The sequence below is a fragment of the Spermophilus citellus genome (genome assembly GCF_964194105.1).
Source record: "Spermophilus citellus genome assembly, chromosome: 10".
In the NCBI taxonomy this organism is placed as follows: Eukaryota; Metazoa; Chordata; class Mammalia; order Rodentia; family Sciuridae; genus Spermophilus; species Spermophilus citellus.
In genome coordinates this window covers 37,590,285-37,617,210 of record NC_138197.1, presented here as the reverse complement: position 1 = coordinate 37,617,210, position 26,926 = coordinate 37,590,285, and positions in this window count along the sequence as shown.

The following is a 26,926-nucleotide window of genomic DNA, read 5'->3' as shown; positions in this document are numbered from 1 at the left end:
AATAATGTTTAAATAATTCTGAACAGAAAACCATCCTCGATGTTCCACCTATATTATCCGGTTGAAGCCTGATAACAGTGATGACACTTTGGTACACGAAGAAACTGGAAGATAAAAGAGGCTAAAAACCTTGCCAAGTTCCCAAAATGTTACACAAGAAATCCGATTCCCAAGCTGATGTTCATTACTACTATATAGACTGTTGTGTCATAATTTGAAAAAGTGAAGAACAGTAAAACATCACTTCCTTGAAATGCCCCTTTTAGTTTCCAAGAACCTAGCCAACATAAGGGAACAGTAAGGGTTGGCCCAGGCTCTAAAGCCTACATAAGTTTTATTTTGAAGGATATTGCCTTTCTCTCAAGCAGCTGGGAAGTAATTAGTGTTATGTGTGGAAAGTTGGTTTTTTGCATGTATTACAGGACAACGGCTCCTTGTAATGCTGATTATGCAAGGAGAAGAGCAAACTAAGTGAACTAAGGGTGTCACTGTGTCTGCAGCCTGACTTATAAGACCCCTCTCCCTGTGGTAACTGATGTGGGACAAAGCACCACAGAGCAGGAAGTGCTCAGATAGCCAGCTGTCTCTGGACAAAGCATCATGAGGGAGGGAGATTATATTTTCTAGCAAAACACTGAAGGCACTGTGATAAATGGAGGCCCACCAGTCCAGCCTGTCGCCATGGAATTTTCTGGTGCAGAATTGTCCAGCCCATAGCCACTGACCTTTCCCGTAGTATTTTTACATAAACCCGTGCCTCAGCCCCAGTTCTCTGGGTGTCTTCTTTGGTTTCTTGGCAACCTATCCTACTGTGCTAGCATAAGTGAGCTGTGGTCAGTACCTCTGCATGTACAATTAGTTTTCCTTGGGTATCTATGAAGAAGTGGCCCAGGCCTCCTCAGGGACACCCAAATCTGGATACACTATTCCCTTATCTAAAATGGTATAAAAATTGGATAGAAATTACCATCCTTATGCTTTCTTATATTTTAAAATTCTTTCAAAATGTGTATAATGTGTAATACAATAAAATACTATGTAAATAGTTTTAACATATTACTGTTTAGGAAATAAGGAAAAATTATGTACATGTTCAGTGTAAATGAAAATGTTTTTCCCATTGCTTTTCAATACCCAGTTGGCTGTATTCACTAATGTGGAGCCTGTGGAGACTGAGGTCTGACTGAAATAATGACAGAAGAAATTAATTACTTAGAAAACTCAAATATTAAGTGTAGGTGAGGTACAAACCAAAGGATTCTTTCTAAAGACCAATAAATAGAAAAATATTGACAGTACTAGAAACACAATAAACTTATAGGAAAAAATAAAAGTGTATGCATATGCTTATTCAGGAAAAATACAAAATTCAGAGAAATTGAACATTTTTTTTCATTTTTGGATTAATAGTGCAGGCAACTTCTCTATATCTGACTCCTGAAGGATTCTCTCCTTTTCCTGGATATTATGAGTTAAACACTTTCCTCTTCCATAACCTTCTGTCCTGAAATTCTGCTTCACTCAGATCCAAAGCCATGGAGCCAGCTAACCATGGACTGAGAACGTTGAAACCATGAACCCCAATAAAACCTTCCTCCTTTAAGTTGTTTTACTCAGGTATTTGATCACACTGACAAAAAGTGCACTAACACATGATCCAGAAAGACACAATAGACAACTATCAAATAGAAGAACTAAGTTTAGGAAAACCATCCTTTACGATATTAAGATATAACTATTCACCAGTAATACCTAATGATATTGCTCGAAACTGTATTCTTGAATAGTAGCAACAAAAGCTAACAAGTGGTTGGAAAGTGATCTCATGTGTTACAGTTCATTAAGTCATTTCTTAAATTGTACTGAAAAACCTTTAAAAAATCCTGAATAAATATAGATATGCACTGGGTTCTTGAGCAGAGGAAACAACTTTCTACTGTAGTTATTGTGTCCAATTCCTTGTATCCAGTACAATTTCAATGAAAATCGTAGTGAATTTCAGGAATGTGTATAAAATTCCTGAATCTTTTCATTAAAGAAGGAAAACCCAAATGTAGTTGAGAGAGAGTCTTTGCAGGACTCTTAAGTGTGAGGACAAGCTTGATAAATATTATGCACTGAGAAGCTTGAGTGTGAAAGAAGGAGATTTACGTTTCAGTAAGTTCTCAGATACTAATTTTTCATTTTGGAAAATATAACAATTCATCTCTTAAATTTCCTTAGAACTATTTCAGAAACCCAAGAAAATGTGTTGGTGGTCCTGGTGAATATGTGTCTGTGTTCTTGGCTTGAGAACAATAAAGCTATGTACAAGTAAGTACTAGTTGTCAGCACCCAGTTTTAGGGGGAATTAGCTTTCCTGGAGTTTCCTTGAGGTTTTGAAGGGAAAAACTTAACACACCTATGGATCACTTCATTTAAATCTTCATATATGGGTTTTTTAAAAGATAAATCTTCAGGGGCTGGGGATGTGGCTCAGCGGTAGCGCGCTCGCCCGGCATGCGTGCGGCCCGGGTTCGATCCCCAGCACCACATACAAAAAAACAAAGATGTTGTGTCTGCCGATAACTAAAAAATAAAATATTAAAAAAAGATAAATCTTCATAATAATAAACCATTCAGGTAATTTCCACATGACTAAATTTCATTTATCCATTTAAACACTTCTGGTATAAAATTTTACTAGGTGTCCTCCAAATAATCTAGAGACAGACAAGAGGAAAAAACCTTGCAAAACCATGAAAGACAATATATCTTCATTTGCATGCTAGCAAATGAGAGCTCATCTTTTACTCAACACCTGCCATAAAAGAACCCAATCTAGGGTAAGGACATACAGTATATGGATATGAAATATTTTGAGCTGTTTTGGGGATCATGATGTTTCCCATAAAGCAGGGTTAAAATAATTCTTTAGCATACCATTATGATATTCTGCTTGACATTGGTCACAGAACGTAAAAGAAATAAAGAACTTCAGTGCACATTCAGAAAAGTGGAACTGATGAAACTTCAGGTCAGGAGGCTATAAATAACAACCGGAAGAGTAGGCCTGTCCCACTCCCCAGACTTGGTAAGATTACTATGAATCATCATTTCAATCCAAGTAATGGCAGGATTTATTTTGGAATTTTTGCCCTTGTCTTCACACTACTGATAAAATGCAGTGACAGAGTCAAGAGGCAAAGTAGCTCCTCAGTTGATGGAATTCTCTCTCAAAGTTGTTTGCTTTGGAAAAGTTAATATAATGATACTAAACCATAGTTATCCAGGTTATAGTGGACAAGTAAGAATTGTAGTTTTCATTGTCTTGTCAGTAATCAACCATGTTAGTGCCTGGCTTGCTACTAACTTCAACATATTTTATTGGTTCTAGCTAGCCAATTTCTTCAATATTATTTTTCTTCACCTAAGGCAGAGAGATAAGAGTTTTATTCTAGTGACACAGTTGGGGACTTTCGTCATTAATTTTCTCATCTTGCTGTGGTGGTAAACACAAGTAAGACCATACAGGTGTAGGAATATGGAGATGTGACTTGGAAGACCACATTCAGCAACTTTGTAAGTCCTTCACATATGACAGTATTCATTCTAGTGAACTTTAAGCCCTTTATTAAATCTCTGATCTGTTTTTTTCTCTGAATTTACTCCCTGTGTAAACATCTTGGGAAGATGCTTCTCTATAGCAAAGGATGCACAGATGCTGTAAAGAAAGTCCACTTATAGTTTTTGCAAACTGTTGTCCTCTTTCTCTTATTTGCCATGCATTCTTTTTCTGCAGCCATATCAGGGTGGAGTTCTAAGAGGCTTCTCAATGAACTGGTCGCCTTGCTTTACCAGGATACTGGCATTGTTTATTCTTCAAGCAATTCATATGTTCTGATTCAGGAAGGAAAGAGCTGAAACAAGTCTTTCTGTGGGTTCTGTGGCAGGAGAGGTGCTGGCTGAAAGAATGGAAGCCTTCCAGTGCATAGATCAATAGCAGGGCCATGGTGTGACTTCTAGTAGAAATCAAACTGTAGGAGTATAGGTGGGTCTTCTTTCTGTTGCTATGACAAAAAAACCTGACAACCATCTGAAAGGAGGAAAGATTTATTTTGGATCGTGGTTTCCAAGGCTTCCATTCATGGTCATCTTGCTCCACTGCTTTTAGGTCTTTGATGAGGCAGAAACATCATTGCAGAAGGAAACATCATTATGTTGAAGGAAAACCTCATCTTATAAATAGAAAAGTATATGATTGTGTATATTTGTGCATATAGATGAAAGATAGAAATGATTCATAATAAAATACCCTTAATTTTTTGTAAGTAAAAGTGATGCCAAATATAGTAGAAAATTTTTTAGAATTAAGAATCCATGGGTTTCACATAATACTGTTATCCTCTGATTGAATAACTTATGATTTATATTTATACATTTTGTAGAATTGCCAGCTTTTCTTGGGAAATCATTATTTTGCATTGCAATTTGTATACACATATGTAACACAGGGTGTTTGGCCTCATTTTTCAAACCCCAGTACTTTGGATGGCAAGAACATTCAATTTGAAATTAACATTTTGAGCTTTTTGTTTTGAGATAGTTATTCCATTTTGAATTTTTATTTCATGTTTAATGGAGAGTATGCAGCATAATTATTATAAAAACAGGCACCGAAAGAACAAAGAGCAACAAATATATTTTGAATTAATTTAATATGCACACACATCATAGACCATGTGCAGTACTGAAGAATATTTGATTTAGTACAAATATATGAAAAACTAATAAAAGGATCATTTCTATAATAGAAATGAAGAATGAAGGACCATTATTGTGACCTGATTATAATGCTCTTACAGATTTCCATGTACAGTAGGTAAGGCATTTTTTACAGTTGTTAAATTATAGAAGACCTTTATTCGTAGTTGAGATTTGATTCTGTTTGATTCTGTTTCTTTCCTACACCATCCAGGAGCCTCTGAATTGCCAATAATCTCCATTTTCCATTTCTTTCTTTCTTTTCTTTTTTTTCTTTTTTTTTGATATTAAGGACTGAACCCAGGACCATTTTACCACTGACCTACATCATCCCCAATCCTTTTTTTTTTTTTTAAAATTGAGACAGTGCCTTACTAAATTGCTTAGGGCATCACTAAATTCTTGAGGTTGGCCTTGAATTTGCTATCTTCCTGCCTCACAAACCTGAGCTGCTGAGATTATAGGTGTGCTCCACCATGTCTAGCTCCATCTTCCTTTTTTTTTTTTTTTTAAATTTTTGGTTCCCAGGACTGAAATCAGGGGTACTCGACTACTGAGCCACATCCCCAGCCCCATTTTGTATTTTATTTAGAGACAGGGTCTCACTGAGTTGCTTAATGCCTCGCTTTTTCTGAGGCTGGCTTTGAATTCTGATTCTTCTGCCTCAGCCTCCCAAGCCACTGTGATTACAAGCATGCACTACCGCACCTGGCTCCATCTTCTATTCTTAAGACTCCTTCTAAATTTAATATGAAAATGATCTTTCTTATTATGACAAAATGCTCAGTATATAAAATTATTATGTATAATTCAATGATCTTTTCTGCAAACATAAAAATAGAAACTATGAAATTCATGTAATAATTACAAGGAAGATCCTATTTCTAATAATGTCGTGTAAAATGTGTAAATGAGAGAAAATGTGTTGAGTATTCATTAATGGCAAATTCTATTACAAGAAGGAAATGTATAACCTGTTCAACAATTGAGTTCTACCTGACTTTATTTATTTGGGCTGTCATGAAATTTTAACATTATTCAATAACATTATTACTGAAATTTCAGATAAATCATGTCCCAATCTGCTTCATCTGTTGACTTCATCATTCTTCTCCCTAATGCAGTATAAACATCAAGAGAGCAGAGACAATGTCTATGTTGTTGACTGTTGATATCCAGGACCTAAGAGCCAGTGCATGGATAAGGTGGCCAAAAAATACATTTTACAGAAGAAATTAGTGAATGAATGAACTAGATTAGAAAAGATAAGCCAATAAAATTAAAACCCATCATAGAATCTGCACACTGCATGGGGTTTTGTTCCTGGTTTCATGTTATAGTTATTTCAGTAAGTTTCAAGCTATTGAAATCGTGGCTATCCCATAATTCTAGGGAAGCCATCAGTAAAATTGAGTCTTTATGTAGCTATGTTAGGAATGTGGAGATGAGTTGGAACATCAAAATTCAGTGACAGTTTTCACAGTATGATAGTTTAAAAAATACAGAAGGTTTGGATAAATTTATATAAATTTTCTATTGTGAGTGATGTGTTTTTTTTGATATTTTCTCAGTGACTATTTTTTACACAAAGTGGCATTTGATTAAAAAATTATGGTTAGTAACCAGCTTCTGCCTAGAAAATATTTGACATATTTTTTTCAATATCTTATCTAAATAGATGTTCTTTTTATTATTTCTATGTTGTAAACTCACAGAGAGGGAACAAATAGAAAATGTACAACTCAATGAATATCCTAGCCTGAGACTTCAAAAACCTGAGCAGATATCTGGGATTAATGTGATGATACTTGTTTAAGAAGGCAAGTCCCAGGCAGAAATGCAGAGGACATATGGAAACTGAGCCATGAGAATGGGTGGAACACTGTGATGTGGTGTGTGACTCTCTGCTGGTGGCCTCCTCACCAGGAGCTGAGAGGCAGCAAGGTGGTCAGCACAGGTGAGTATTTGGTCCCAAGAATTTTTCTAGGAGGTCCAAGAGGGAACCATCAATCCATCACTGACAGAAGTATCAGAAATTTATGTTCTCAGCTTTCTTCTCTCTTCTATTTCTCATTGGTCAGTGTTTACCCTAAGCCAACATCTCTACTTTTCTGTGTTACATTTTTCATTCTCATTTGTAAAATAAGACCTGATGCTGAGACTGTTGTGACTACTCTCAAGTTCATAAAAGAAGGATAATTCAGATCACACAAAGTGTTGACTAAGACAATAGGATATCATCAGGGAATTTCAGGAACCAGGCAATTTTGTGTTCGAACAGTCCATCCCTTGTACCATTCATTTGAGTTTGTACCTGCAATAGTGACTTGCCTTATAAATGTATGACTTGTGCATTCACAGAAGGTGTGGTGCTGAGAATAGACCTATGCTTGGTTTAAATGTCTGTTCTTACCACTTGGTTCTCAGACACAGGGTGTTCCTCCTGAAGAGGGTATTGCCTTGTACTGAATCAGCAGGACCTTGGCTTTACCCCTTTGCCTGTGAGTCTTGTCAGAGACTTGTGCAGTGTCTTTCCTACATTCATGTCCTTACCACATTAATGTTAGATCTGGTTCTCTCTTGGACTCTACTGGAAAAGACCTCTCTCAAATTTGAATTTGCTGACTCATCTGGCACAATGAGAAGAGCAGCTTGGACAATAGCCTGTACCAGCTGCAGAGCCCTCTCTTGCTCTGGGTCCATTTGAAACCAGCAGCCTTTAGGGAAACTCCATCCATGTCAGTACAATGTTCATGAATGCAATGCATAGTGCCACCTTTTTATTGATAGGAAATAAAAATATGGCAACATGATATTCAGCTTAGGAAATATATTGGAACATATAAATTGAATCATTGACTCCTAAAAATGACATTGATTTTTGAAGTCTCTAAATCTTATCAGGTTTGTGTACCTTCTTCCAGTATTTCATTTGTGTTTTTAAAGTTATGGTACTTTATAATAATTAAGAAACTTGCCATTTTCTGATTATGGATATCAATTAATATAGTGTTATTGATATGAACCATTTGATAAACAAATGTTTTGCAAAATATCAAAGAAACAGAACTGAAAAAGTGACATAGCACTGACATAAAACAGTGAAGGTATACTATTGTATTTAAGAAAGAAAATTAAATTATTTTGACCTTCTCTCTTCATTGCTGTAGATTAAAAATACATTCACCAAATCAATCGCCACATACAAAGGGCCAGAGGGTGTGTCCTACTCATTGATGATACCACTTCTTGGAAAGATCAACCAGTGAAATGTAAATTTATGGTAATCTGCACTCATATCCTGTATCCCAGCTGTTTTTGGCAAAGTCCAGATACTTAAATTCAACAAGGATATGAAAAGGAACATGATCCCCTACAACATTAAGGTTTCTGTGCTGGCAGTAATCTATCCCATTCCTTCAAAAGTGTGACTTTTAATTTTTATTCATTGTCTTTCGGGAAGAGAGAGTTTCAGAGTGCCCCTTGGTCCTGCTCACAACCATGTCCCTTACTGTACATATCAGGAAACAATGTGAGAGTTTTGCCAATGGCCAAATCTGTTCATGTTAACTACACATTTAGAAACACATAGGGATGGACTTCAGTTGCATGTGACATTTAGGAGCTCCTACTCCATGCAGTGTACACAAGGTCTCTTTGGTTCCACAAATACTGGAGTTATGCTAACCTCACTGATCAGCTTATATAATCTTTTACCAGACTTTAGTTAAGCAGCTCCATAGAGGTGAATAAAACTTGAGTGTTTCAGTCTATCATCTATCTATCTATCTATCTATCTATCTATCTATCTATCTATCTATCTATCTATCTATCTATCATCTATCTATCTACCTACCTATGTATCTATCTTACTTACCTATCCATCCATACGTACATCTAGTATATCATCCATCCATCCATGCATCATCTATCTCACATAAGAAAACATACTCTTTTCTCTTCAAATATGAAGGATATATTTAGAAGTAACACTACCAAAAATTGAATAAGGAGAGGGGAGCTCCAATAATATTTTTCCTGAATTTTTGCTAAATTAGAGTGATGATGACCAAAAACTTAATATAGTTTTACTTAAGATAACAATATGCTTATCACTTGGTTTATGAACAGATACTGTTATTACGGATATAGTGACCTAGCAGAGAGCTACATAGAATTATGTTCCATGAGTTCATTTCATTTTGTTTGCATTTGATACTGTAATCACAGTGAAAATGTTAAAAAGAAATTCCTCAACCTTGTCTAAATACAACATTGCCTAAATATAACATTAACTATGAAATGAATAAAGAAACTGTTTCTCCCTGAGGAACTAAGGTGTTATTTTTCTTTCTGGGCTATTGTTCAGGTGGAAACCTAAATTGTTCCCCATCCAGGGGAAAGGTGCACAGGTGAAGCTTCAGGGAGAGTTGCTCAGAGATGAGTGTGGCCTTTCTGGGACCCAAGTTCTGGCTCTTTTCAAAAAGCCTAAGTTGCAGTCCCAGTTCCCTCTCCACATAGCCCTATCCCTAGGTTGTCTTTCTTGAGCTCATCTTTGATGTGTGGAGTAAAGCCAAGGGACCTTCCAGCTGCATACTAATGGTATGCCTTTCTTCTGTTCTGAGGAATATTCATTGTATTTTGCCCAGGAAGGTCTACCTTTATTCAGTATTTCTCTTCCCTAATTGTTGGGCATCTGTGAGAAATTTCAAGATATATTGGATTCACTTGCTTGGTTCAATATTGCTTTAGGATGGAGGGTGTTTCACATGTTCACCATGCCATATCCTATGTCTTTCCCTGCCATGCCTAAAGTTTAGAATACATGTTTTCCTTTTGCTTCTGGTAGCTATTGCTGTATTCCTCTTATTTGTTCCCTGCTTACTTCTTAGCTATTGGGGAGAAACAATGTCACCAGGCTGCTTAGTTCCCATCTTGCTTAGGCTGCCTTTATCTGGGTGCCTTTACCTTTACCTTTATCTGCCTTTACCTTTATCTTTCATTACCTGGGTGCCTGTAGTGAGGGTCACGGAGCAGATGTTGGTGGGAGGTGAGAGCAGGTGGATAAAATGTGAAAGTCTCTGGTGCTGATGGAGGAACGGTCCCTACTGGGCAAGGAGCAGGTGGAGAATGAGGAGGATTCTTGTGTGGATGAACTCTTTTGCTGCAGTGACTGCTTCAGGGGACCACAGAGAGATTTCCACCGCTTTTATATGCACAGAAAAATAAAGTTTACTGAATATTCACATTTAATTATATATAATATATAATATTATATATAATATATACCTCATACTGAGTACAGTGATAGTTATTCTGTCATTCTTTTAAAAATGTTTCCAGGTTGATATATATTTGTACTCTCCCAATGTTCTTCTATTGTATATAAATTTTTGAATTTTACAAATATATATTTGGAATAAACACTAACCAAACATGTTACAACCTTAGAGTCCATTTAAATGTATATATGTCAATATATTTTACACAGGAGAATATCAATACAGACTATAAAGAAGTATTTATAGTTATAAATACTATGAAGTTTTTGCTGATCATTAACCTTGTGGAGATTTTAAAATGAGAAACCTATAACACAGAAGATGTATGTGTGTATGCAGGCTTATGAGGCATAGTTATTAAAATAGAACTTTATGATATTATGCAAATAAAAATAAGTTTTAATGTAGATGCTGTGCTAAAAGTTTTATAATAGAAATGAAGTATAAAATGAGAATTTTGGGAATCAGATACTCTAAAAGCTTGATTTCAAATGTACCCAACAGTTTCAAAACCTTAAAAAAAATTCCTCTAAATCACGAGGCTGCTTTATTCCAAGTATCCTACCTTTGTGTTATTAGTTTCAAATTCAAGAGTTTTGGGGACACATTTAACAGTATTAGATATATCTTGTTTACATTTGGAAATACATTAAAATTTTCAATGCATTTTTCTAGTATGTGTCACAATTCATTTTAATTCCAATGCACAAGAACACCAAATCATGGATGATGATAGTCTTTTTAAAGTATATTATTATCTTTTAGTATAATTGTTAGGGCATCTTTGTTGTACAAAATAATGGATTTCATTGTGACAGTTTTATACATGAATATGATTTTTTTTTGGTACCAGGGATTGAACTCAGGGACACTTGACCCCTGAGCTCTATTCCCAGCCCTATTTTGTATTTTATTTATTTATTTATTTTTTATTTTATTTTATTACAGTCTCTTTGAGTTGCTTAGCACTTCACCACTGCTGAAGCTGAAGTCTCTGGGATTACAGGCCTGTGCCACCACACCTGTCTAGGTTTAGTGATCTTATCCACCCTTCTTGTTGTCTCTTTTTTCCCCTTCCCTCCTCCTGTCACACTTACCCTTCTCTAATAGTTCCCTTTCTACTTTCATGTCATCCTTTAAAAAAAATTTCTACATTATGAATTGTGCTACAATAAACATGTGTATGCAGGTATCTACAGTATGATCAGTATGATGACTTTGATTCCTTTAGGTATATATTCAGAAGTGGTATAGCTAGATTATTTGGTAGATTTATTTTTAGTTTTTTGAGTAACCTTAATACTGTTTCCCATAATGGCTGTACTTATTTACATTTTCTCCAGCAGTGTATAAATTTTCCTTCCCCTACATATTCACCAGTATTTGTTATTATTATTATTATTATTATTTTTGATAATAGCCATTCTGACTTGGATGAGATGGAAATTCAATGTAGTTTTGATTTTCATTTCCCTTGTGGCTAAAAATGTGTAACATTTTTGTTTTTGTTTTTGGTGTAACTACTGGCCATTTGTACTTCTTTTGAGAAGTATCTGTTCATTTTTTTGTGTATTTAGTAATTGGATTACTTGTGAATTTTGTTGTTAATTTTTTTAGTTAATTATATATCTTAGATATTAATCTGCCAGGAGCTGGCAAACATTTTCTCCCATTCTGTAGACTCTGTTTCTATTGATTGATTCCTTTGCTGTGCAGAAGTTTTCTAATTTGATGTAATCCTATTTGTCAATTCTGGTTTTTATTCCCTGAGCTACTAAAATCTGTTAAGGAAATTATCTCTACCTGTATCTTGAAATGCTTCCCCTGTTTTTCCTCATAGTTTCAAAGTTTCAGGCCTTACATTAAGGTCTTTGATAGATTCTCAGTTGATTCTTCTATAAGATGAGAGATAGGGATCTAATTTCAATCTTCTACTGGTGGAAGTTCAACTTTCTCAGTACCACTTATTGAAAAGGCAGTTTTTCTCCAACCTATATATTTGACTTTCTTGTCAAGAATAAGATGGCTGGAGGGGCTGGGGTTGTGGCTCAGTTGCAGAGAGCTTACCTAGCATGTGTGAGGCACTGGGTTTGATTCTCAGCACTACATATAAGCAAATAAATAAATAAAGGTCCATCAATAACTAATAAAAATATTTTTTAAAAAAGAATAAGATGGCTGCAGCTTTGTGAGATTATTCCTGGGTATTCTATTCTATTCCTTGGTCTTTGTGTCTATTTTTATGCCTATACCATGCTATTTTTGTTACTATGGCTCTGTAGTATATTTTGAAATTGGGTATTGAGAGATGTCCTCTGGCTATTGTTCTTTTTGCTCAGGATTGCTTTGGCAATTTGGGTTCTTAGTGCTTCCGTATGAATTTTAGGATAGTTTTTCCTAGCTTCTGTAAAGTATGTTATTGGTACTTTAATGGTGATTGCATTGAATCCATAGATCACTTTCGGTGGTAGGACCTTTTAAACAATATTTACATTTCCAATCTGTGAATATAGGATCCCTTTCTGTCTTCTAGCATCTTCTTCAATATTTTATAACTTATATTGTTGACCTCCTCAGTTAGGTTTATTCCTGGGTATTTAAGAAAGGTTATTTTTAATGGGAATGTTTTCCTGATTTCTTTCTCAGTGAGTTTATTGTGGGTGCACAGGAAAGCTGCTATTTTCTGTTCAATTTGTATCCTGCTGAATTTGCTTATCAATTCTAAGAGATTTTTGGTGGAATCTTTACATTTTTCTAGGTACAGAATCATATAAACAAAGATAATCTATTTTCCTCTCTTACTAAGTTTATGCCTTTTACTTCTTTCTCTTGACCTATTGCTTTGGCTAAAGTTTCCAGTGCTATTGAGTAAGAGTGTTGAGAGTGGACATCCTTGTCTCATTACTGATTTTAGAAGAAACACTTTCAGGTTTTCCTCTTTAGTATGATGTGAACAATGGTTTGCCACACATAGCATTTATTAGGTTGAGTTTTGATCCATCTATATCTAGTTTATTCATGACTTTTATCATGAAGGGATGATGAATTTTATTGAAGAGTTTTCTGTATCTATTGAGATAATTATGTGATTGTATCTTTGATTCGATTTATATTGTGCATTTGAGGTATTGATTTGCAAATGTTGAACCAATCTTGCATCCCTGGAATGAAACCAACTTGATCATGGTGTATGATTTTTTAATATGATGTTGAACTCAATTTGCAAGTATATATTTTATTTCTTGTGTCTTTATTAAGTTTTGGTATCAGGGTAATTCTGTTTTCATAGAATGAATTTGGAAAAATTACTTTCCTTTCCATTTTTTTTTTAAGAGAGAGTGAGAGAGGAGAGAGAGAGAGAGAGAGAGAGAGAGAGAGAGAGAGAGAGAGAGAATTTTTAATATTTATTTTTTAGTTCTCGGCGGACACAACATCTTTGTTGGTATGTGGTGCTGAGGATCGAACCCAGGCCGCACGCATGCCAGGCGAGGGCTCTACCGCTTGAGCCACATCCCCAGCCCCACTTTCCTTTCCATTTTATGGAATAGTTTGAGGAGCATTTGTATTAGCTTTTCTTTAGAGATCTGGTAAAATTCAGTTGTGAATCTGTTCAGTCCTTGTGATTTCTTTATTGGGAAGTGGGAACTAGTGCATGGAGTCCTGCATACATGGCATATGTTAAGGGCATCTGAGTGGCAAATCACTTCCCTGGTGCTAGGCGCAGGAGTGGCAAACTGCCTACCCTGTATGCACAGCCCTTGGTGTGAGGTCATGCATTGGTTGCAGTCCAGGCGCTTGCTCCAGGGCTCATTGATTGGTTGCTGCAAGGACAGTTGGCAAGACATTGTATTGGTGGCTGTCTATAATCTGCCTAGTTACTGTCCTGGTGTGTATACATGGTAACTGCACAATAAAATCAGACCTCCTTGCAGCTTAGTCTTCAGAGGTCTTGACTCTGCAGCCACATTCTTCTCTACCCTGTTCCGTGGACTTCCTCACTGAAGGAGAGAGAGCCCATACATTGGGAGACTTTTTAAGACTGGTCTAATCTCATTGCTTGCTATTGATCTGTTTAGGCTTTAGGCTTTTCATTTCCTTTTGATTCAATATTAGGTCAGATATTTCAGAAATTTGTCCATTTTTTTCTCTAGTTTTTCTGATTTATTATTTTGAGAATTTTCAAAATATTCCCTAATAGTTCTCTGAATTTCAGTGGTGTTATACTGTCCTGTGTCTCTTAATTTATTTGTTTGCTTTTTCTCTTTTTCCCTCTCTTCCTTTGGTTACTTGGTTTCAGTGTTTGTCATTTTTTTCTTTGCAAAGAACAAACTCTTTGTTTTACTGATCCTTTAACTTGCTGTTTTATTCCCTATTTCATTAATTTCAGCTCTGATCTTTATACTTTCTTTTCTTCTACTGATTTTGTGTTTGGTTTGTTCTTGTTTCTCTGAAGCCTTGAGATTCATCATTGGGTTATTTATTTGAGATTTCTATTTTTCCAATGTAGGGACTTACTGCTACAAACCTACCTTTTATAAATGCTGTCATTGTGTCCCATAGATTCTGATCAGTTGTGTTTCCATTTTCACTTAATTCTAATAATTAAAAAATTTCCCTCTTATTTCTTTTGTGTCCTACTGCTTATTCAAAAATATGACTCACTTTTCATGTGTTTGTATAACTTCAGTAGTTTCTCTTGCTGTTGATTTCTAATTTCATTCCATTACAATCTATTAAGATACAAGAAAATATTTCAGCTTTTTTTTGTATGTATTAAGATTTGCTTTATGGCCTAAAATGTGACATATTTTTAAAGAAAGATTCATATGCTAATGAAAACAATATGTATTTTATAGCTGTTGGATGAAATATTCTGCAGATGTCTGTTAAGTCTATTTGGTCTATAGGGTAACTTAACTTGATATTTGTTTACTTTTTTTTGCCTAGATGATTGCTTTATTGGTAAGAATGGCAAGTGGGGGCCTATCTTTCTATGTCCTGTAGAATTTGTTTTACATAATTAGGCCCTCTGATGTCAGTGCATATATATTTATAATCATTATATTTTCTTGATGTTTTCCCTCATTTATTTAAGTGTAGTGACTTTCTTTCTCTTCTGATTTGGCTCAAAGTCTATTTTGTCAGATATGAGTATTGCTATATCTGCTTGCTTTTGGATTCTATTTGATTGACATATCATTCTTCTTTATTTCATTTTCAGTCTGTGTATATCTTTGCTGATGAGGTGAGTTTCTTGCAAACAGCAAATGGTTGGTTCTTGTTTTCTAATTCAGTCAGCTAGCCTGCATCTTTCAATTGGAAAATTCAGACCATTTATATTCAAACTTTTCTTATTGGAGGAACTGTACTAATTTATGTTATTTTGTTTTCTTTGTTCATTTTGAAAATTTTATGTTTATATCTTTCTTACTCATCATAGAGGTTTGATGGCTTATTGAAATAATCATTTTTATTCTCTCCTTTTTCTTATTTACTTAACTACTCTTTTATGGAGATTTATTCTTTCCCATGCTTTTGTTGTGCTTATCTTGCTACTTCATCTGCATGTAGGATTTCTTTGAATATTTTCTATAATACTGATTTAGTGGCCATGAATCCTTTTTGTTTATTCTTGTTTTGAAAGTTATATATATATATATATATATATATATATATTTTGATTCTGAAAGGTAACTTCTAGATATAGTAATCTACATTGCAGTTAATTTCTTTCAGGATTTGGAACATATCACTCCAAGTCCTCCTATCCTTTAGATTTCCCATTGAGAAATCTACTGTTAATATGATGGGCTTGCTTTTACATGTGACTTGGTGTAAGCAGTACTTTGTAGTTTTCAATATTCTGTGTTTTATTGTTGGTAGTATAATATGTCAAGGTGTAATGGAAAGTTTTTTCTAATCATTTCTATTTTAGGTTCTAAATATCTCCAGTACCTGAATATTCATGTTCCCAAGTTTTGGAATATTTTCAGCTAAGCTTCTGAGTCAATTTTCTGTGAGTTAGCCTGCACCTCTGCTCCTTCATCTACACCTATAATTCTTTTGTTGATTGTTTATTGTCCCCTTGGTCTTTTATGTTCTGTTCATTCTTTTTTAATTAAGTAATTATTATCATCTAAATAATAAAGTCCATTTGCCAGTTCATAGACATTACCTTCAAGCCCTGATGTTCTTTCTTCCTTTGGATCTAGTCTATTGATGAAGCTTTCAACTGAGTGTTTCATTTGACTTCCTGAGTTTCATTTCCAAGATTTCTGTCTGACTCTTTTTCAGAATGTTCACCTTCTTATTGAATTGCTTTTTGATATCTTGTGTTGTCTTTCTCAGCTATTTATTTGAATCTTCTTTGAATTAATTGATCATTTTAACAATCAAAGTTTTGAATTCTTTGTCCTGCATTCCATCCTCTTCTACAGGTATAGATTCAGTTATTGGTGAGTTACAAGCTTTTGGAGGAGTCATGTTGCCTTTTTTTGTTTTTGTTTCTGGTGTTACTTTTTTCTGATTTTTTAATTGATATTATTTTTTAAAATACATGACAGCAGAATGCATTACAATTCTTATTACACATATAGAGTACAGTTTTTCATATCTCTGGTTGTATACAAAGTAGGTTGACACTTAATTAGTGTCTTCACACATGTACTTTGAATAATGATGTCCATCACATTCCACCATCATTGCTAATCTCCTGCCTCCTCCCTTACCCTGCCTCCCCTCTTCCCTATCTAGAAGTCATCTATTCCTCCCAAGCTCCCTCTCCCTATCCCACTATGAATCAGCCTCCTTATATCAAAGAAAACATTCAGCATTTGTCTTTTTGGGATTGTCTAACTTCACTTAGCATTATTTTCTCCAATGCCATTCATTTACCTGCAAATGCCATGATTTTATTCTCTTTTATTGCTGAGTAATATTCCATTGTGTATATATACCACATTTTTTATCAATTCATCCACTAAAGGGCATCTAGGTTGGCTCCACAGTTTAGCTATTATGAATTGTGCTGCTATAAACATTGATGTGACTGTGTCCCTGTAGTATACTGTTTTTAAATCCTTTGGGTATAGTCCAAGGAGAGAGATAGCTGGGTCAAATGGTAGTTCCATTTCCAGATTTCCAAGGAATCTCCATACTGCTTTCCATATAGGCTGCGCCAATTTGCAGTCCCACCAGCAATGTATGAGTGTACCTTTTTCCCCACATTCTCTCCAACATTATTGTTGTTTGTCTTCATAATAGCTGCCATTCTGACTGGAGTGAGATGATATCTTAGAGTAGTTTTGATTTGCATTTCTCTGATTGCTAGAGATGATGAGCATTTTTTCATATATTTGTTGATTGATTGTATACCCTCTTTTGAGAAGTGTCTGTTCAGGTCCTTGGCCCATTTGTCGATTGGGTTATTTTTTTTTTTTTTGTGCTTAGCTTTTTGAGTTCTTTATATACCCTAGAGATTAATGCTCTATCTGATGTGTGAGGGGTAAAGATTGCTCCCAGGATGTAGGCTCTCTGTTCACCTCACAGATTGTTTCTTTTGCTGAGAAGAAACTTTTTAGTTTGATTCCATTCCATTTATTGATTCTTGGTTTTAATTCTTGTGCTATAGAAGTCTTATCAAGGAGGTTGGGGCATAATCCCACATTATGGGGATTAGGGCCTACTTTTTCTTGTATGAGATGCAGAGTCTCTGGTTTAATTCCTAGGTCCTTGATCCATTTTGAGTTAAGTTTTGTGCATGGTGAGAGATATGGGTTTAATTTCATTTTGTTGCATATGGATTTCCAGTTTTCCCAGCACCATTTGTTGAAGATGCTATATTTTCTCCAGTGCATGTTTTTGGCACCTTTGTCTAATATAAGATAATTGTAATTTTGTGGGTTAGTTTCTGTGTCCTCTATTCTGTACTATTGGTCTACCAGTCTTTTTTGGTGCCAATACCATGCTGTTTTTGTTACTATTGCTCTGGAGTATATTTTAAGGCCTGGTAGAGCCATGCCACCTGCTTTGCTCCTCCTGCTAAGGATTGCTTTAGCTATTCTGGGTCTCTTATTTTTTCAGATGAATTTCATGATTGCTTTTTATATTTCTATGAGGAATTCCATTGGGATTTTGATTGGAATTGCATTAAATCTGTGTAGTGCTTTTGGTAGTATGGTCATTTTGATAATATTAAATTTGCCTATCCAAGAGCAAGGTAGATCTTTCCATCTTCTAAGGTATGCTTTGATTTCTCTCTTTATGGGTCTGTAGTTTTCATTGTATAGATCTTTCACCTCCTTCCTTAAGTTGATTCCCAAGTATCTAATTTTTTTTTGGAGGTTATTGTGAATGGGGTAGATTTCCTCATTTCCTTCTCAGAGGCTTTGTTACTGATATATAAAAATGCCTTTGCCTTTGACTTATGGGTGTTGATTTTATATCTTGCTACTTTGCTGAATTCATTTACTAGTTCTTGAGGTTTTCTGGTGGAATTTTTGGGTGTTCTAGGTATAGAATCATATCGTCAGCAAATAGTGCTAATTTAAGTTCTTCTTTTCCTATACATATCCCTTTGATTCCTTTTGTATGTCTAATTGCTCTGGCCAGTGTTTCAAGAACTATGTTAAATAGAAGTGGTGAAAGAGGGCATCCCTGTCTTGTTCCAGATTTTAGAGGGAATGCCTTCAATTTTTTTCCATTTAGAATGATGTTGGCCTGAGGCTTAGCATAGATAGTCTTTACAATGTTGAGATATGTTCCTGTTATCCCTAGTTTTTCTAGTGTTTTGAACACAAAGGTGTGCTGTATTTTGTCAAATGCTTTTTCTGCATTTATTGAGAATATCATATGATTCTTATCTTTAAGTCTATTGATGTCATGAATCACATTTATTGATTTCTGTATTTTGAACCAACCTTGCATTCCTGGAATGAATCCCACTTGATCATGGTGCACAATCTTTTTGATATGTTTTTGTATTCGATTTGCCAGAATTTTATTGAGAATTTTTGCATCTATGTTTATTAGAGATATTGGTCTGTAGTTTTCTTTCATTGATGTGTCTTTGCCTGGTTTTGAGATCAATGAGTCTGGAATTACTGCCTCTTTTTCTATTTCCTGAAATAAATTAAAGAGTATTGGTATTAGTTCTTCTTTAAAGATCTTGTAGAACTTGGCTGTGTATCCATCTGGTCCTAGGCTTTTCTTGGTTGGTAAGCATTTGTTGGCTTCTTCGATTTCCTCACTTGATATTAGTCTGTTTAAACTGTGTATATCTTCGTGTCTCAATCTGGGCAAATTGTATGACTTAAAAAATTTGTTAATGCTTTTAATGTCTTCTATCTTATTGGAGTATAAGATTTCAAAATAATTTCTAATTATCCTCTGTATTTCTGTAGTGTCTATTGTGATGTTTCCTTTTTCATCATGTATGCTGGTAATTTGATTTCTCTCTCTCCTTCTCTTTGTTGTGTGGCTAAGGGTCTGTCAATTTTATTTATTTTTTCAAATATCCTACTTTTTGTTTTGTCAATTTTTAATTGTTTCTTTTGTTTTAATTTCATTGATTTCAGCTCTAATTTTAATTATTTCTTGTCTTCTACTACTTTTGCTGCTTGTTTGTTCCTCTTTTTCTAGGGTTTCGAGATGTAGTCTGAGGTCATTTATTTGTTGACTTTTTCTTCTTTTAAGGAAAGAACTCCAGGCAATGAATTTTCCTCTTAGTACTGCTTTCATAGTGTCCCAGAAAATTTGATATGTTGTGTTTCTATTCTCATTTACCTCTAAGAATTTTTTTAATATCCTCCTTGATGTCTTCTGTGACTCATTGTTCATGAAATAGCATATTGTTTAGTCTCCAGGTGATGGAGAAATTTTTATTTTTTATTTTGTCATTAATTTCCAATTTCATTCCATTATGATCTGATAAAATGCATGGTAGTATTTCTACTTTTTTTGTATTTTCTAAGAGTTGCTTTGTGGAATAGTATATGATTTATTTTAGAGAAGGATCCATGTGCTGCTGAGAAGAAAGTTTATCCGCTTGATGCCACTGAAATATTCTATACATGTCAGTTAAGTCTAAGTTATTGGTTGTTTTATTGAGTTCTATAGTTTCTTTATTCAACTTTTTTTTGGAAGATCTATCCAGTGGTGAGAGAGGTGTGTTAAAGTCATCCACAATTATTATGTTGTGGTCAATTTGACTCTCGAACTTGAGAAGAGTTTGTTTGATGAACATAGCTGCACCATTGTTTGGGGCATATATATTTATGATTGTTATGTCTTGTTGGTGTATGGTTCTGCTTCCCTCCACAATGTAGATAGCACATCCCACTGTACAGAGTTCTCAGCAGATTTGTATCACAGTCACTTCCCTGGGCCCAAACTGACTCTCCAGCTGGCACCTGCTGAGCCAGTAAAGAGAAGGTTGAGTCTTGGACATACAAAAAAAATTATTTTTTTTTCTTCCAAGTTCAGCCAAGGAGACCTTTGTTAGATGAGAGATAAATAAACTTTTGTCTAATTAAATCACTGTTTTTACTCCTCTATGAAGCTAAATTCTATACTAGCATATCAACTAAATAAAAGCTGGTGAACAAAAATTAATACCAAATGAAAAATATTTAGGTAATTTAAAGAGAGATGTTTAAACTGATAAAAGAATTGAAAAACAGGAAAATAGAGCCATAAGTGCTTTAAAAAATATATTATCAAAATGAGTGCATCCCCTGGGTATGGTAGCATATACCTGTAATCCCAGTGGGTTGGGAGGCTGAGGCAGGAGGATCACAATTCCAAAGTCAACCTCAGCAATTTAGCAAGGCCCCGAAGCAACTCAGTGAGACTCTGTCTCTAAATAAAATATACACACACAGACACACACACACACACACACACACACAAGCATCCCATTTTTAAAAGTGGAGAAAAGACTGAATCCATGTACAGTAGAAACTTTAACTTTTTCATAAGCTGATGTATCAATCAGAATTAATATTTATAAATATTTATAATATTTATAAATTAATATTTATAAAGAGATGTGAATAATACAATTCTAACAGATAAGTGTAGATTTTTTTTTTTTTAAAAACCAACACAGAATACAGGAACCTTTAAATTTTGTGAACATGTTCCTTAAATTAGACAAAACATTTTTGATTATATGTCAGAGTGACTATTACACAGAATATATTTTTATCACCATGACTCAATAACACTCTAATGAAATAATGGTAGGAACTCTAATAATAATACTCTATAAATTTGAAAGGAAAATTGCACTCCAATGAGTTAAAAGTAAGACAACACATTAGCAATAATCTCAAATTTAGAAATGAACAAATAATGATGTACTACCTAAATTGAAGCTTGAAAGTTTCAGCCAATTTGGAGAATTCATATCTATAGTTGCATTTTATAAAAAAAAGTTGAAAAGATGAATGAATAAAGTATTTATCTCAAGAAGACAGAAAATAATGACAAATAATCTTAGAAAAAGTAGAAGGAAAGTAGGAGAAATAGGTCTTCTTTTTATGGACACCCAAATCCATGGATTTTGTAAAATGTGTGACAATGTAAAATGGTGCAATATTTGAACACAAGCCATTGCTCTTATCTTTCCTCATACTTTAAATCACCTCTAAATCACTTATGATACCTAATACAGTGTAAATTCTACGTAAATAGTCTGAACACTTCTGTTTAGGAAATAATGGCTAAAAAAGTGTATAAATGTTCAGCACAGAGGAAAATATTTTTCCCAATGATTTTCAGTATCCAGTTGGCTGTATCCACTGATGTGGTCATGAAGAGCTGACTGTAACAATGAAAGAAGAAACGGATCACTTAGAAAACTAAAATAACATATAGGTGTGGTAAAAACTGAAGAATTCTTTCTAAAAAATCAATAAAGAGAAAAGAATATAGATAATATTGGAAATACAATAAGCCCATAGAGGGGAATACATATACACATACACAGATGCACAATCTTAGGAAAAACACAAAAATTCCAATTTAGTGGGCAGTTATTGGTTCCATAGCATGGACAAGTCCTCCAGGACAAACTCCCTAAGTGGGTTCTGGACAACAATACCTAGCCCTGGAGAGCTTTTCTCATACAGAGCAACTCTGCCACGTTATCTGTCTAGAAGCAGCTTTTTTTCAAATCCAGAAGGAGGATTTCTGGCCAGGTCTGGGCAGTGGATTTCTGTTTCTGTTGGGTCAGTGGGGGGAACAATTGCTGTTTTCTTCAATGAGGTCTTCTTAGTCTTGTATTGGTGTGTGTGTGTGTGTGTGTGTGTGTGTGTAGAGGGGGCTCCTTGTTGGTTGCCATGTTAGCCCTAGGGTTAACAGCTGTTCCTTTTATGTAACATTTCTGTATTCTGTAGAGTCACCTGTTATTTCTTTCTTTTTAATCACTTATTTTTAATCAATTATTCCCTCATCTCTATTATATATAATTAATAATTCTTTATGGTGATCATTTTGTGATCAAATTCCACTGTGATCTCTCTCCTGATTGGACACTGACCATTGACAGATAGTGAAATGTTACATAACCAAAATTTTAGCTGAATCAAAATGTGTAGAAGGAAACGATATTGACTCAGTAAATTATGTATGCCAAATGAATACAAGAATATTAGGTTTATTGTTGGAATGCAGAAATATTCACATTGATACTAGAATTAAGGAAAAGTTTGTATTGAGATTTTTTAGCTAGTGAAATGATGAAACACAAAACAAGCTCATGGAATTTTGCATGCAAATGACAAAAGTTTTCTTTTTTGGACACCTACTGTTTTAAAATATGGATATTCCATTGTAATACAAAAAGAAATAAGTAACTTTATCAAATAAAGTAATAAGTTTAGGAAAATTTGCAATTATGATATTGAGATATAGCTATTCACCTAAAATATCTAATTAGAACATGACATTTGAAACTGGACTCTTTAACAAAGCAAATAACCCCCCAACCCCACAAAACTAGGATTTATTGTATCTCCCAACTCTGCTTGGAAAACAGTTTTATGTGTTGTATTTCATTAAGTCATCTATTGAAATTTTATTGAAATGTCTAAAAACTCTGAAAAATGTAAATATGTACCATGTTCTTGAGAACATAGAATCAATTTCTTAATGTAGATTTCGTGTACACGATGATTCCAGTGAAAATCACAATGGATTTCTGGAATCTCTAGAAAATTCCTAAATCTTAAATTGAGGAACACTTAAAAATTAAATATGTCAGGATAGAAGCCATTGTATAAGATTTATGTGCAAGAGACACGAATAGTAAATATTTCGGGCAAAACAGCCTAAGTATGAAGGAAGGGGATTTAAATTTCAGTAAGTGCTCAGAGACTCATTTTTAATTTTGGAAACTACAGGATAATAATTCATCTCTTTCAGTTTCTTGGCATTTTCAAAAACCAAAACAAATGTATGGGTGGTAGTGGTGAGTTTGTGTTTAGGGCTTGTGAACAATAAAGCTACGTATACATACTAGCTATTGGCACTCAAGTTTAGAGAGATTAGCTTTCATGGGGGTTCCTCAAAATAAATAGGAAGGTTTTGAAAGGAAAAATATGGCGAGCCTCTGGACTGTTTCCTTTTATCTTTCTACGAGATACATTTTCAGCCACGATAAACCATCCATGTCATCTCCACAAGACTATCTCATTTATCAGTTTGTAGGTTTTGGGGAATATTCTAAGTTTAAAATTTTATTAGCTGTATACAAACTTGTTGAACCCAAATTGTGCAGAGGTTAGGCAAGGCCAAAAAAACTTCGAAACTATGAAAGATAATATGTCTTCATTTGCATTGCTAGCAAATGAGAACTTAGCTCTCACTCCAACATCTGCTGTGAAAGGTTCTAGCTTATGGCGAAACATTTGGAAAGGAGATATTTTGAGCTGTTTTGAGAATAAGTGTTTTCCCTAAGAGCAACATTGAATCTATCCTTTAGCATACTGAATCAATTTCTGTTTAACATTAGTTACAGACTATAAGAGAAAACAAAAACTTAAGAGCATACCCAGAAACCTGGTTCGGGTAGAACTTCAGGTCTGGAGATTGTGAATCACAACCAGGATATTAGGTCTGACTTTTCTCTCCTTGCACTTCATAGGTTTACTATTGAGCATCATTACAATCCAAGTAATGGCAGAATTTGTTGGAAATTTTGTCCACATCTTCATAATATGGTGAACGTCAGTGATGCTGTAAAGAAACAAAATAATCCTCAGCTGATTGAATCCTCTGGGCTCTGGACATCTCCAGAGTTGTTTGTTTTGGGATAATTAACAATATGTAACTATGATTTTCTACGTTCATGCAGGGAAGGGACAAGGAAGAATTATTGTTCTTTAATTTTTTTAAAATTTATATATGACAGCAGAATGCATTACAATTCTTATTACACATATAGAGCACATTTTTTTCTTATCTCTGGCTGTATACAAAGTATATCCATACTAATTTGTATCTTCATATATGTACTTTGGATAATAATGACCATCACATTCCACCATCATTTATAACTCCCTACCCCCTCCATTTTCCTCCCACCCCTCTGCCCTATCTAGAGTTCATCTATTCCTCCCATGCTCCCACTCCCTACCTCAATATGAATAAGCCTCCTTATATCAGAGAAAACATTCAGCATTTGTTTTTTGGGGATTGGCTAACTTCACTTAGCATTATCTTCTCTAACTCCATCCATTTACCTGCAAATGCCATGATTTTATTCTCTTTTATTGCTGAGTAATATTCCATTGTGTATATATGCCATATTTTTTATCCATTCATCTATTGAAGGGCATCTAGATTGGTCCCACAGTTTAGTATTGTGAATTGTGCTGCTATAAACATTGATGTGGCTGTATCCCTGTAGTATGATGTTTTAAAGTCCTTTGGGTATAGTCTGAGGAGAGGAATAGCTGGGTCAAATGGTGGTTCCAAGAATCATTGTTCTTATTGCCTGGTCAGTAATCAACCATTTTAGCACCAGTCTTGCTACTAGCCTAAGCATATTCGATTTATTCTAGATAGCAAATTTCTCCATCCTTACTTTTTTTTTTCACCTAAAAGGAAGAGATAAGAGTGCTGTTCTAGTTGGGAACTATGATCATTTAGTTTTCTCATCCTGCTGGGGCAAACAAAAGTGAGGCCATGCTGGTGAAGGACTATGAAGGAAATGCAACTTGGAAGACCGCATTCAGCAATATGGTAAGCTTTTCAAATATGACTGTATTACTCTAGTGAACTTCACATACTTTATTAAATCCTGATCTGTTTTTGCCATGAATCTAATGCCTGTGTAAATATCCCAGAAAGATGCAGCTCCACAGCAAAGGATGCACAGATGCTGTAAAGAAAGCCCTCAAGTAATCTTTGCAAAATGTAGTCTTCTTTCTCTTATTTGGCATGCACTTTTGTCTGCAGCCATATCAGGGTGGAGTTCTAATAAGCTTCTTAATGAACTGGTCCCATTGCGTTACCAGTCTACTGGTATTGTTTATTCTTCAAGCAATTCATATGTCCTGATTTGGGAAGGAAAGAGCTGAAACAGTTCTTTCTGTGGGTTCTGTGGCAGGAGAGGTGCTGATTAAAGAAAAGAAACCATCAATGTTTATAGCTGCTCAATTCACAATAGCTAAGCTATGGAACCATCTTAGGTGCCCTTTAACAGATGAATGGATAAAGAAATGGAATATCTTTAAAAAAAAAGAAATGGAATATCACTCAGCCATAAAGAATAATGTAATTATGGCATTTGCAGGTAAATGGACAAAACTGGAGACTATCATGCTAAGTGAAAAAGGCCAGTTCCCCAAAACCAAAGGCCAAATGTTCTCTCTGATATGTGGATGCTAACACACAATAAGGCGGGGGGAGGGAAGAATAGATATTCATTGGATTTGACAAATGGGAATGAAGGGAAGGGAGGAGGAATGGGAATCAGAAAGAGAGTAGAATGAATTAGACATAAGTTTCCTATGTTCGTATATGAATACATATATATATATATTTTGCAAATGATATAGTTATGACAAATACAGTAGGAAAAATTTTAGAATTATGAATTTATGTGTTTCATATACATACTCTATGAAATCCTTCAATTAAAGTGTTTATGATATATTTTTATACATTATGTAGAACTGCCAACTTTTCCTGGGAAATCATTGCTCTTTTGCATTGTAATTTGTATCATATATATGTACTACAGTGTGTTCTGTTTTCATTATTAAATTAAATTAAACCTGAATTACTTTGGATGGCAGAACCATCCAAATTTAAATCACTTTTGAGGTTTTTTTTTGTTTGAGATAGATTTATTCCATCATTCATTCTTATATCATGTTTAATAGAGGGTAAATGGAATTCATATTATAAAAATATGCAGACAATAAAATCAGAGTTTCAAATATATTTTAATTTAATATATGTATACCATGTACAGTACTGAAAAACGTTAGACTTAACATAAATAGTTTTAAAGCTTAGAAAGGATCATACTACTGAGACAGAGTCTCACTAAGTTGTTTAGGGCTTCATTAAATTCTGGAGGCTGGCCTTGAGCTTTCAATATTCCTGTCCTAGCCTCCTTAGCTGCTTGTATTACAGGCATGAGTCACCACACCTAGCTCTTAAAATGATTTTTACAGTTAACATGAGAATAGTCTTTCCTATCATGAAAAAATGCCCCATATCAAAGTCATGTAAAATTATATGTAATTCAATGAGCCTTTCTAAAAACATTGAAACAGCATTTGTGAAATCCATATAATGATAGGGAATTACTTTAAGCTTTGTTTCTTGAAATTTTGTGTAAAATGTGCAAATATTGACATATTCATTAAAGATAAGTTGAATCATAA